Here is a 12,619-nt window from a genome sequence, read left to right on the forward strand (position 1 = left end):
TCAATAAATATACCACTTGATTAAATTTGTATAAACAGAAGTCTAAAAAAGTTAATTTAATGTGGAAAAAAATGCGCTCGAAATCGATTAAGAAACATAGTAATTGGATACATCCAAATTGAAGTATGTTAAGGCAGAGAATATTGGACAGAATCTAGTTATAGTATGCAAATGAGCATTGGGGTTTACTAATGAGATGTAGTTCAAAATAGACTGCTTTGATCAATTTTGGTTTTGATTGCAAAAAAAAAAATAAAAAACATTAGCAGAAGAAAAAGGAATTTTAAATTAGTCTTAGCAGAAGCTATTGCATCTTTAAAATACGTCTTTTGAGGTAGTAATAAAAAGAATGGACAGAAGAATACCAATTTTTATTGTGGTGAAGTTTTTTTTTCTCCTAATGGTAATTTTTCTTTTCTATGATGGAACAAATACATGTTAAATGATTCTGGGAGCGATGGAGATATTATTGCATAGTTTTCGTATTGCTTATAACATTTTTACTTTCTCTTATACATAGTATAGAGAAAATATAGTAATCGTCAAAAAGTTCGAACTCGAAGGTGTACGTACACACTAGAAGATTTTTTTTAAAATTTTAACTTTAAAAATCCAGTTTTTTCACAGTAGGTCATTAATATATGTTTAAACTCATTTCAGTTAGAAAAACCCATATTACACTAATTATTAATTAATTAAATACTATTTAATGAGCTAATTAGCATATATTTTTGAAATATGATATCTTAAATTCTAATTTGTACAGACACATAATTCTAGTTGGAAATGATGCCTAATATGAGTCTTCATGTTGTCTGTCTCAATCAAGTTATAAAAATATATAGATTTTTTTTAACATTTTTTTTATTAACGATGAATAGAAAAAGCGAGTTTTTTTCTGTCATTTTAACATTTAAACAGCTATTAAAAATTTATTTCTATAAATATTACTTTGATTGAGGCGCAAAACATCCGCTATTTCATACAGATTACTTTGATATATAAATAATTGTATTTGGTTTATTTCTTATTGAGTTATGATTGTTTGAATGAAGCAACATAGTGGGAAAATATCATTCTTCATAAAATGAGTTTTAAAAAAACCGTAACTAGAGTTTTTAATGAAAGCACCTCAAGAAAAATAATTATATTTCGAATATTGACAACATCTTGGTATTGTTTGAAAGCTAAAAGATCAGAGAACATTATTAAGCAATAAAAAAATATTAGATATTTTGAACGATTTTCGAAGTTTTAAGTGTATACATATACCTTAATGAATCTCAACGTTTTACACCTCCTCAAGTTCGAAAAACGCATTTTTGGAAGATTGTTCCTCTGTCTGTGACAAAGATAACTTGCAAACGCTTTGATATACATGGTTGAAATTCGGTACACTGTCTTTCCTCCGAATTTGCAGATTTCGATCAAATTTTCAGCAAATTCTGTTCAGAGAAAGTCTGCTCGTCCAGCTGTTCGAATGTAAGTTAACACCATAATTACTAACCGAAGAAAGACAGAAAGATAAAATTCAGTTCACAGATTTAACATCTGTAGTGAAGACACCTGCCAAATTTTGAGTTGGCCAAACCAACCACGAGTTGACTGTCCGTCGGTCTGTACTTTCAGAAACAAGTAAACGCGATAATTCAAAAATGAAAAGGTTTAATTTTATCAAATTCAGTACGGGATTTTGTGATCACAAGTGCAGTTTTGGGTCAAATTTTTTCTCAATCCGTTGAAAAAATGTGTCAATTTGACACACAATAACCGTGTGTCAGTGATTAATCGCCAAATAGCACGCCAAGGTGGATTCAATGAAATCTGTAAAAATGCTAAAATCACATCAAAATATATTTTATAACTATTGCACGCCAATGCCATGTAAGACGTTTTCTGGCATGACGAGTTTATTATAGAGCATCTATGAAAGTTTTGGAAAGCCTTCTCTCACTGGTTCTATAAAGTTTATATTTGAATATTATAAAGATTTTCGTTGCTGACAGTAAATTTTATAGACATATTTAGTTCTAAATTCACTTCAAAATGATACGATCAGTTTTCCCAATAAAGAATATTTTTTTTTAATTTATTAACAATTAACCGTCTTTGGTGACCAGCTGGTTCACCGGGATTACCAAATACTTAAATTTTCAACTGAATCTTTTATATGCAATTTAGTCTTAATGACTTCATCAGCAAATTATTTTTAAACATCAAATTTTCAAAGTCATAGCTTGGTATTATTTTAAGAGCCTTATATAGTTATATTCACTCTAATTTTCAGTCAAATGTTCAAACAAAAGGTAGTTTAACTTCAACTAATCTAATAACATGCTTGCTGAATTCGAAAGGCATTAGTAAAAGTTGTAAGCAAAAATAAATGAATCATGAAACTAGATTTTTGTATGTGCTACAAAATATATTTCATAATTTACGCACTATATCAGAGGATTTTTCAGTAAGAATCCATCTCCTTCAATTTTTTTAACAAATTCAGACTACTATAATAAAAGTATTTAAAATTATCAAATGTTTAAAAAGTTTCGTTACCGCTAACTTCTAAAGTTTAAAGTTAAATCTAACTGTCACAGAAATCAGAAATGCCATTACAATTTATTTATTTATTTTTGTTTAAACAAAAGACTATTCTGAATATGGAAAAATAAACCGAACCTCCATATTTTTATCATCAGCAATTAAAAGAAAAATGTTAATGAAAAATTACCGGCAATAGTGAAAAGGATTTGAGTTTCTTTTACAAGTATGAAAACATTATTGTAAAATATACTTAAAAAAATCTTTGAAAATTAATAAAATCTAAACAAAATATCTAAACGAAAGATAATTAAAACAATTAACACAAAAAGAATCTAGATATATATTCGAATAAAATCCATTATCATCTGATGCTATGAAGTTCATCATCAAATCATGGAAATTTTATTATGAATGCAAAATAATTTTATGTACTAATAAATTAAATTAAAAGAAATCAAGGATATTCGTTGCTGGAGTTCTTAAATAAAGCAAAATAATGTTATCTTAATTAGAAAGTAGTACGTGAAAGAATAATAAAATATTGCTAATGTTTTAAAAGAGAATGCCTTTTCATGATCAAAAATAAAATAACGGATGGGTGTAATGGCAATTTTATTGACTAATATCAAATCAAATAAAGGATTTGTTTTCCATAAAAAAAATGCATCTGTGCGATGGTAAGGAAAGGAAGTATGACATAATTCGATAATCAATTTATATGAATTGGTAGCGTTGATATTCAACATATGTTGGTGTGTCTCCAATCGCTCGAAGATCGCATACAAATAATTTGGACATCAATGTTACAAATAATGTATTAATGAACGCATTGGAGAATAAGAGGGGGGGGTCTAATCTCTTTACACATAGCGACATCTAGGGACGGTTTATGGAATTCAGTTGTCCATTTATAGATATTCCGCATCCAAAAATTTTCTTTCTGTGTTTGTATTATTTGATAAAATAACAAAGATAATATTTTTAACTTTATATTTTATGCCCTTTGTATTTAAGAGAGCAAATGTTTTTGGCACTTTTTGTTTTTAAATCAGAAAATTATCTTGATAAAAGCGTATCTTTAAAATAATATTTCGGAGGAATGAAATTATTTTAAATAGAAAGTTGACCGATTTTCTTTAAAAAATATTCTAACTAATGCAATAATAAAAAAAGAAAATCCCTTTCCTTCAATACTAAAGTCTCGCAAAAAAATTAATGTTCCACTACTTTCGAGCAATTCAACGTTTATGACTCTGCATTTTCTGCAATCTAACCGGCATTCAATTTTAGTAACTTCCTCTCTAGTAAGAGATTATATGTTATTCGCAGACGATAAAAAAATTGAAAAAAAAAAGTGGTTTTCAATTCCATCAACTACCTCGGCGCCATTTCTCAAATGCTCGCACTTCCGTTATAAAATTTCATGTTTTAAACATTTCTTACATCGACCAGGATTTTGTATCGGAAGAAGGAATGATATAGAAAAGGAAATAATAACACGCTTTGAAGAGGAAGTCACCGATGATGAAATATGCATAAGTTTGGACAGATTTTTTTTTTAAAAATGCATTGTCAGAGATGGTATGTGATGTTCTATGATTTGGATTTTTTTCCCCTTTCACGTCTCTTTAAAAGCTCGAGACGGTTGTCTTTTTTCGTATTTTGAAAAGAAAAGATTGAGCTCTCGAGGTATAAAAGTTCAACTCACGACCCATTTGGAAATATTTTTATGTCTGTATGTGTGCATTCCTAGTATTCTCATTTCCTAGTAATAAAACTTATTTTTGAAAATAGGAATAAATTTGTAGCGTTTAGAGCTGATTCGGTATTTTAAATAAAAACAGAAATTTAAATTGCAATATTTTATTATTCATAAATATAAGCATCTTGATGTTCCCCGATATATTGCATTTGCTAAATCAGACAGGTACAAGAAAATTTTAAATCATCACTTTAAGTGTAATGAATAACATTTGCAACAAAAGTACACTTTTAAATCATCAAGCAACAATTAACATTTGCATCGTAATCACCACTTTTAATTCCGCATTAAATAAATAAGTAAACACGAACAAATATACATAAGAATTCTGGGCAAACATTAAATGCAATTTGAACAAAAATACAAAGACTCATTCGCACTCTGGAAGAATGCAAGAAATTATTGTTAAAAGTCACTTTACTATTGCAGACGATTTTTTTTACAAGCCGAATGGTATCGATATTATTATTAAAAATAACGAAACGCGTAAAACACTAAACTTATCTCTGTTTTTTAATAATGTTAATTTGATTTGTATTCGACCATTCTCTAAATTTCTACTTAAGAACTTTTCGGTTAATTTGCATTTTGAATACCAGTGCCTCTGCATTTTACCTCAATTTAAAAATTGAAAATGGGGTCTCATGAAAACATGAGAAGATAATTTGAAGAATAATTTAGGTTCTGTTGACAAGTGGGGATAATTTTTAATATTTTTCCGCCATGACATCAAAACATATATTCTTAGAAAAATTATTTTTACACTACTATCGTGTAACTATCGGTTCGTGTTTACTATCATAAAATTCAAAAAGATTAACTTTTCAATGACACCATTTACAGCTATTTTTGTAATTGTTAGTTAATTTTTAAGAATTAGTTTAAAAATTTGTAACAATGATTTTTTTTGTTGTACTTGTAGGCATCAATTTTTTACAATTTAAACGCATCTGTCACTCACGTCATTGGCAGGTATCTTAATTTACGGCGGTAGTGTACATTATAAAACATATTTTTTAATAAAATAACCCATTTAATTTCACATTTCAGCATATTTTTAACATGTTGAAGATTTATTTTAGGTTAATATTTTTTTATTTCGTTAATTTTTTTGAATGCGTATTTGTTTTTATTTATCTATTATGACACCAGACTGCCTGCCATCAACGCTTGTTCACAGTATTAATGAAACAAACAACCAGTTTGGTTAGTATTCTGATAACTATATGAACGTAATGAAACATATAGGAATCTGGCCAACTATCAAGTGTTAATACTATTGTCAATTATTCGGCAATTCTAATTATTGTACTTATTTCGGAAAATGTTTGTTTTATATGAAAACTCATGGTTTTTAAGGGTTACTTGATCACCAACGTTTTCCTTTTGCAAGAGAAATCATGCAAGCAAAATTTCACTGTGCATTCTTTGTGGGGAAATCCTGGGACAAATTTCACCAATGTCATTCATCGTTCTGATTTCGATTTTTTTTTTGTATGAATAGTCGGAATTAGGAATGCTTGTGATCCTTGGATGTATCTGGAATAATCTTCCACCTCTCCCTTCCCCCTACAATCAGTCTCAATAATTGGACGGATTTTACAAATTTTCTTTGCCAACTTAGCAATTTCACCACCTAGAAGTATAGCTAACCAATCAAAATGCTCTATCATTAGTGTGCTATTTATATTATTTTAACTATACTTTTATTGTGATAAGATGTATTTCATCAAAGTTGACTGACATGATTAAATCAATCTGATTAACACTAGCCGATTTGGGTGGCTTATTAATGTCGACCGGTTTTGACGAAATGCGTCTTATGATTGTATTATGATTAATTTTTGAATTATGCTAATACAGAGTATTCTAATTGGTTAGATATACTCGCAAAATGAAGAAATTATGAAATTGACGAAAATTGATGAACTCGGTCTACTTGTGGCGGTTAGAAGCTGTATCAAAGTTTCATTTTTCGATATCTCTCGAAAATGGTAGAGGTGGCTTACCAGACAATCCTTGATGTCACATCTAGGGGATCAAAAATTTTGATTTTTCACTAATAGTAAAAGAGAATAGTAATAAATATGTAATAAATATTAATAATAAATACTAAAATGCGTGCTTTTGTGTTTGTTTGGGCGTTTGACCTGAACTACGACATTCGACACACATATACCCGGGAGGGAGAAAATTTGTAAATCGGAAAGATTTTTTTGAAATTTTAGTTAGAATTAAATTAATTAAAAATTAAGAAAAATATTGGTGTATTTTCGTAATAACTTCCAAAATTATTACAACGCAAAAAAAATGGTTTTTTTACGTAATCATAAAATTTAGAAAACTAAATTTTCAATTATATAAATTTTTATAGCTATATAATTTCTTTTTCTGTTTTTAATCAATTTTTAAAAATTATTTCAAGCATATTTTACAAAAAAAAAAAAGCATCACTTCTTAATAAAACTCAAGTTGATTTTATTATTGATATTAATATTTCTTTCTGGGATTCCCCCCTCCCCGCTTTTGATGATCTATATATGATATGGAAATCAGGTATGGATGCATAATTTCAATAGTTAAACTTTATGGAAACCTGTAGTATTTCGCTGTATTTCTAAGTTATCATTTTACCTGAGAACAAACATCCTGTTTACTGATCTCTCCGGGAATGCGATAAATATTTATGATCTTTGTTGTAAGGAACGGTTGTAATAAATTTTTTTCTACATTTGAAAGCACGATTTCAAGAAGGTCGATAGGATAAAAACTATGAACTGTAGCTAAAAAGCAGATATTGATACCTAGAGATCATCAATTTAATCAGCTTCTTAAACATCATTCATCAATTTTAATTCTCATTGCTTCCTGATGTCACTGCTGCAGCTGTGTCATCACCAAAGAGGTAAGATTCACTCTTCAAAACAGAAGGTTGGAGCTATGAAAAGCTGAGCAAAAACCAAATCTTGAAATCAATCTGTGCTAGCAAGACTGAAAAATTCAATTATTTTTATTATGGATTTCTATGAATTCATACATTTCTTAACATTCTTCACTGCGGCAAGAAAGGCTTCGAGAATTTTCATTCAATCACTTTTTCTATAATAGGGTCCCGTTGTAAAACCATACATCTAAATTTTATAAACAGGAGAAAAATATCTTGAGAGACAAGTGAAATCAGATACAAATAACATGTAGTATCAATTACATGCCAGATTTTTTTTTTTTTTTAAAGTCCAAATATTCACACTGATTGAGGAAATTTCATCCCCTCCTGCCCCTTGTAATATTGATATAGCTGGTATTGCTTGTTAAGCAATAATTTTATTTTATGCATGCCACCTTTAGCGACCATCTATTTTGACGAGAAATGTTGGTTGTGTTTAATTTATTTTATGAAACAATAAATGAAGTTTCAACTTTATTTCAACAATAAAATCAGTTGTTAAAAATTATGCAAAAAAAATTTATATGGAAATTTAGAAAAATGTCGAATTAAAATTGGCTTCAAACCGCAATCATTGAAAATATTTTTTGAAATTTTAAAATGGGATTATAAATATAAGGTTTGTATAATAAAACTTTTGAGAATTATTGTGAAAAACTCAATATTTTGCTTAATTTTTTATTAGTTAGAATTTTATTTCAATTTGGAAAATAAATGGCTCTAAGCTGCATATCTCCACACTCCAAATCTATGCCAATTTCAATAATTCTAGACCAAATAGTTACACAGATTTTCTTAAGTTTTTAGTAAAGACTGTGCTTATATATCTTGGCACTATTCCAGCTCTGGATCCAATTCCCTTTCTCTTCGTCATCGTAACATCAAAATATAACATTTTAAAATCAAACAGAACAGGCGAAAGCGTGCGATATTTTACATTTGAATTCTGCAACATGCATTCTTGTAATCATTATTAATATGGAATTTAAAATTAATATCTCATTTTGCAAACTGCTTTGAATACTATTAAAGAAACTGGAGCAGAAATGTAAACTCAGCATTGTTTGTTAACTTCACCTCATTATATAATGTGTGTTAGAAAATCGTGTTAGTCAAAATAATAGGAAAAACAAACAAAAAAAAGAAAAAGAAAGAAAAAAAAAGAACTAGAGGATTCATGAAATCGGTTACAAGGCTAAAAAATGCCATACTGTGTAAAAAAAAATACTTTGGATGCTAATTTTTTTTTTAATTCAAGGCGTATTTTTAAAACTACTTGAGGGCAAATTAAATCCGGAATAGGTTTCAAATATCAGAAGAGAGCAGGACTCTTTAGGTTATAGATTACTCTGTCCACCTTTAAAAATGCAATGAACAGTAGAAAATTCAAATTTTTAATCATTGCCAGATTGGAGTGTGAGCATAACATCTTAATCTAGCAATAATATGTATAAATTGATACTATTCACAACTTTTAGTGTAAACATTTTTATAAAAAAAAAATATTTTGGACTAGGTTATTTATGGCTTGCAAAATATAATTTTTGGGCAGCAAATAAGATTTTCCAACTTTAAACACGCTGATATATAATTTTGTTTTAACCTGTAATTTACAATTTTTGTAAATGTATTTACCATGTGATCTTGTCAGTTCTTAATATTCCATCATTTCATCAGTTGTTTGAAATTCCTTTTGGAATGGTTCTAATGATAATAATAGATTTTCAACTTCAAGAATTTCTGATAGAAATTTTCAGGTATTATCTTCAACAGATTTTATATTCATTGAATTTTTCGATTAAAATCTTTGGATACCATCTTCAACACATATGTTCTCAAATTAATTATTCCAACCAATTGAAACTATTAAGAATTACAGTCTTTACAAGATATCTTCCTACAACTTATTGTAGAAATCATTTATGGAATAAATGATTTACTAAACACTTTTATAATTTATTAATGCAATGGTTTACGAATTCAAGTCCAAACAATGGAGGAGTTCTTTTCTATAGAAAATAAGCTGCTAAGCTATTGAAAAAAACCCACCAATTCCAGTGATTCTGAAAAAAGAACAGAGTTCACCAGGTTTGTCAATGTTGTGATGATTTTTGTTATATAGCAAGAAATTAATTGATAAAAAACGTTCCCAGTTGAAAGCGAATTGAGTTTTTAAAGTTCTGGGTGTAGGAGTCTACAGTATTTTTCCATTTTATTTTCTTTTGTTCATATATTTTCTGACTAACTTTTAGAACTTGTCAATTGGTTATTTTTATTCATTTCTCCTGTAAACAGGGGTGTTTGTGGGACCCCAAAAAATCCCCTGAAACTTTTACGGACTTACTACCGGCATTTTGGAGTTTCGAGAAGGGGGGGGGGAGAGAAATGAAAAATTACAATTATGAAATATTGAATGACCTAATTATAAAAGTTCAATGAATTACTTTTTTTGCAAAATTAATAACCATAAATTTTCAAACATATAAACTACTACATTTTATGCAAATATTTTAAATTACCTGAATTAATTCTTTAAAAAAATTATCTAATTTCTGCTGCTTTTTTTTTATTTTCTGATGTTTGTGGGCTTGTCTTTCTTTTGTGGTGAACTTCATAATTGCAGGAAGATTGACTTTTATTTTCCTCATTTACAGTTGAAGAAATTTCCTCGAGAACTGCACATGCAGAGGTAGAAGCAGTTTGCTTTTCTGCTAATGTAGAAAGTTTTTCAGAGACTATTATAGGTGACTCATCTGAAATACATGTTTTTAAGTCCTCTTGATATGTTTTCCAACTTCTGTTCATATTCAGTAAGAGATCTCTGTGAATTGGATCAGTCATTGGATTTTTTGAGCCATATTTTTCACATGAGGTTTCTTTAGAAGCCATTAAATCATATTTAATAGTCTGCACGGCATCTAGGGAATCAATCTTAAGAGAGGTTCTATAGTCAGTGACAAGTGTATCCATTAAGTTGAATGCACTTTCCACTAATGGGCCATGGAAGCAGCTAAGGCAGGCTTTGACCAATTTAGCCAATGTAGGATACTTATAATCATTTGTGAAATCATCTTTTAAATTAAAAACTTTAGACCAATATTTATCAATTGTACACTTGACTTGATTTCCACTTTCATCAGATGTGTAGAGCATTTCTTTGGTGATATCAATATCACTCTGGTATAACCTTATTTCAGCTTCTACTTTTGACTTTTCATTATCACTAAAAATATGGGACATAAAAGATGATAATTTTTCAAAAGCTAATATTGTACTGGTTTTACCTCTTAGCTCTGAATCTAATGCTGTAAAACTAATTAGATATGAATTTTTAAGGGGTAATTTCTGTTTCATATGCTGAAATTTCAAAGTGAAATTCTCTTGCGTACATAAATAAAAAAATATTTCAATAAGAGAAACGAAAAATTTACACGTGCATCAATAAATGAAACGAAAATTTTACACAGCGGAGAAAAAAAGTTGCGAAGCGATCAATGACAAATAGCTAATATGGCGAAAAATCCCCCTTCTCCACTTATTGGCGCCACGCCAGGAGAGATAAGACCTTTGAACCCAGAGTCACGTGATCGCACATCTGGTCGCGAAGTCTCTCCCTTTTTTTTCTGCCGCGCCTACTTGCCGAAAAGAATCCAGAAGAGAATGTCCGAGAAACGGGGGAATGAGTCATAACTCGCAATAAGGAAAGAACAAAAAAGAAGTTTTTTCCCCCCTTTTCACGCATTATCACTGCCTTTGGAGAAAGAAAGGAAAAGTTTTCACCACACACGCTGACCTTGCGTTTTCTGCTTTCAAAGCAAACAAAATCGCCCAGATCAAAATAAATAATTCATTATTATTCCTACTTCCTTTTGAACGACGATCCCCGGAATTTCCGGGTATCGAAGTTCAAAATCCCCGGAATTCCGGGGTTTCCCCGGAGCACAAACACCCCTGTGTAAAGCTGCCATTTTTTTTAAATTTAATACAAAAAAATAAACTTTATTTTTTTTAAAAAAAACAGAAAATGTATAGATTTTTTCAATTTTTTTTTATATATATCTGTCAAAAGAATGCTAAAAAAATTTTTTAAAGATAATAATAAACCAATTTATTGTGGCAATGGTCTGATTTCTCAATGGTATTTATTTACTTCTATTCATTTTCACAAAATGTTTTCTTTATATTTTTCAGAAATGACTGAGGCACCCACCAATAGTTTTCATACCCCTTATATATATGGACTACAATTCTTGAGTTATTCTTTCACATGGCAGTTCAAGATTTTTCTGGTAAATGATTGTTGCAAATTAAAAAAAATATATATATGATCATGGTGGAATGTTGCAAAGTAAAAAAAGTAACTTTACACACCTTGGATCCTTTTATAAACTCACTAAATAATACATTAATTTTTGTTGGCAGAAGTAGGTATTGGAACAAACATTTACTCAAATATGCATGAGATTACATGCATTGTAGTTTTTCTCAATAGTCATTAGCATAAAATTCTCAACACTGCAATATGGGTGACCTGTTTTAGCCATGTCAGCAGAGCTCATATATTCATGATTAAAATTCTTACAGCATCAGAAATTGCACATAACCTAATGTGCATTCTTCATTTGTCTATAAATATTTGGTTCCACAAATATCTTTTAGCAACAAATAAATTATTATACAGAGTCTTTAGAGCAATAGATGGGATGACATTGTTTATTCTGTCACTTGTGTTTCTCTCAGACACATCACCAAGGCAACTTCCATCTGAGTTCAGTTGTATATAGATAATTGTTTACTAATGGAAGATTGAAATGGTCTTGCCCATCTTTTTCCACACTACAAGTGGCGGAAAATTTACAGGTGTCCCTAACCAATTGATATAATTGTGGCTAAGAAACATCAGTTACTATTCTACTTTAGGTTGTAAAAAAGATACATGTAGGGAGAATATAATGCTTTTATTTAATTGTAACACAACAGGAAGGACTTATTTCCTTTTTGTAATTTTGTTAAATATATTCAATCAATTTATTTAATTATAAAATAATGCAGAGCACCGTAATTGGGAAATTAATTTTTAAATAGATATTTATACACACTTTTTTAGGTAGTTTCTAAACATTTCAATATCAGAGTTACATCTTTAGTTTAGTGCATTAATTTCAAAGATGAAACTAATTCATTTTTATTATTTGGAGGTGGAAAATAGCTCCCTAATATTCATGAATATTCCATATTAAAAGGATATAAAATAATCCTTTAAGTTGCATCAACTCAATTATATATAGCAGAAGGAAAGTGAAAACACAATTAGATGGGTTTTTTTTTTATTTTATAATATATTATTTTCAGGAAATTAACATACTTCT

The 12,619-nt window shown here is 29.1% G+C and overlaps 1 long non-coding RNA gene across 1 annotated transcript in view; it reads left to right on the forward strand.

The window, feature by feature from the left end:
- LOC129968404 (uncharacterized) overlaps positions 1–12,619 on the forward strand; it is a 215,322-nt gene that overhangs the window by 195,362 nt on the left and 7,341 nt on the right. Inside the window, exon 3 of the long non-coding RNA XR_008784395.1 lies at positions 11,442–11,539. This is a non-coding gene — a long non-coding RNA (uncharacterized LOC129968404). The remainder of the gene's footprint in view (positions 1–11,441; positions 11,540–12,619) is intronic.

This window comes from Argiope bruennichi, chromosome 1, assembly GCF_947563725.1.
Source record: "Argiope bruennichi chromosome 1, qqArgBrue1.1, whole genome shotgun sequence".
Classification (NCBI taxonomy): Eukaryota; Metazoa; Arthropoda; class Arachnida; order Araneae; family Araneidae; genus Argiope; species Argiope bruennichi.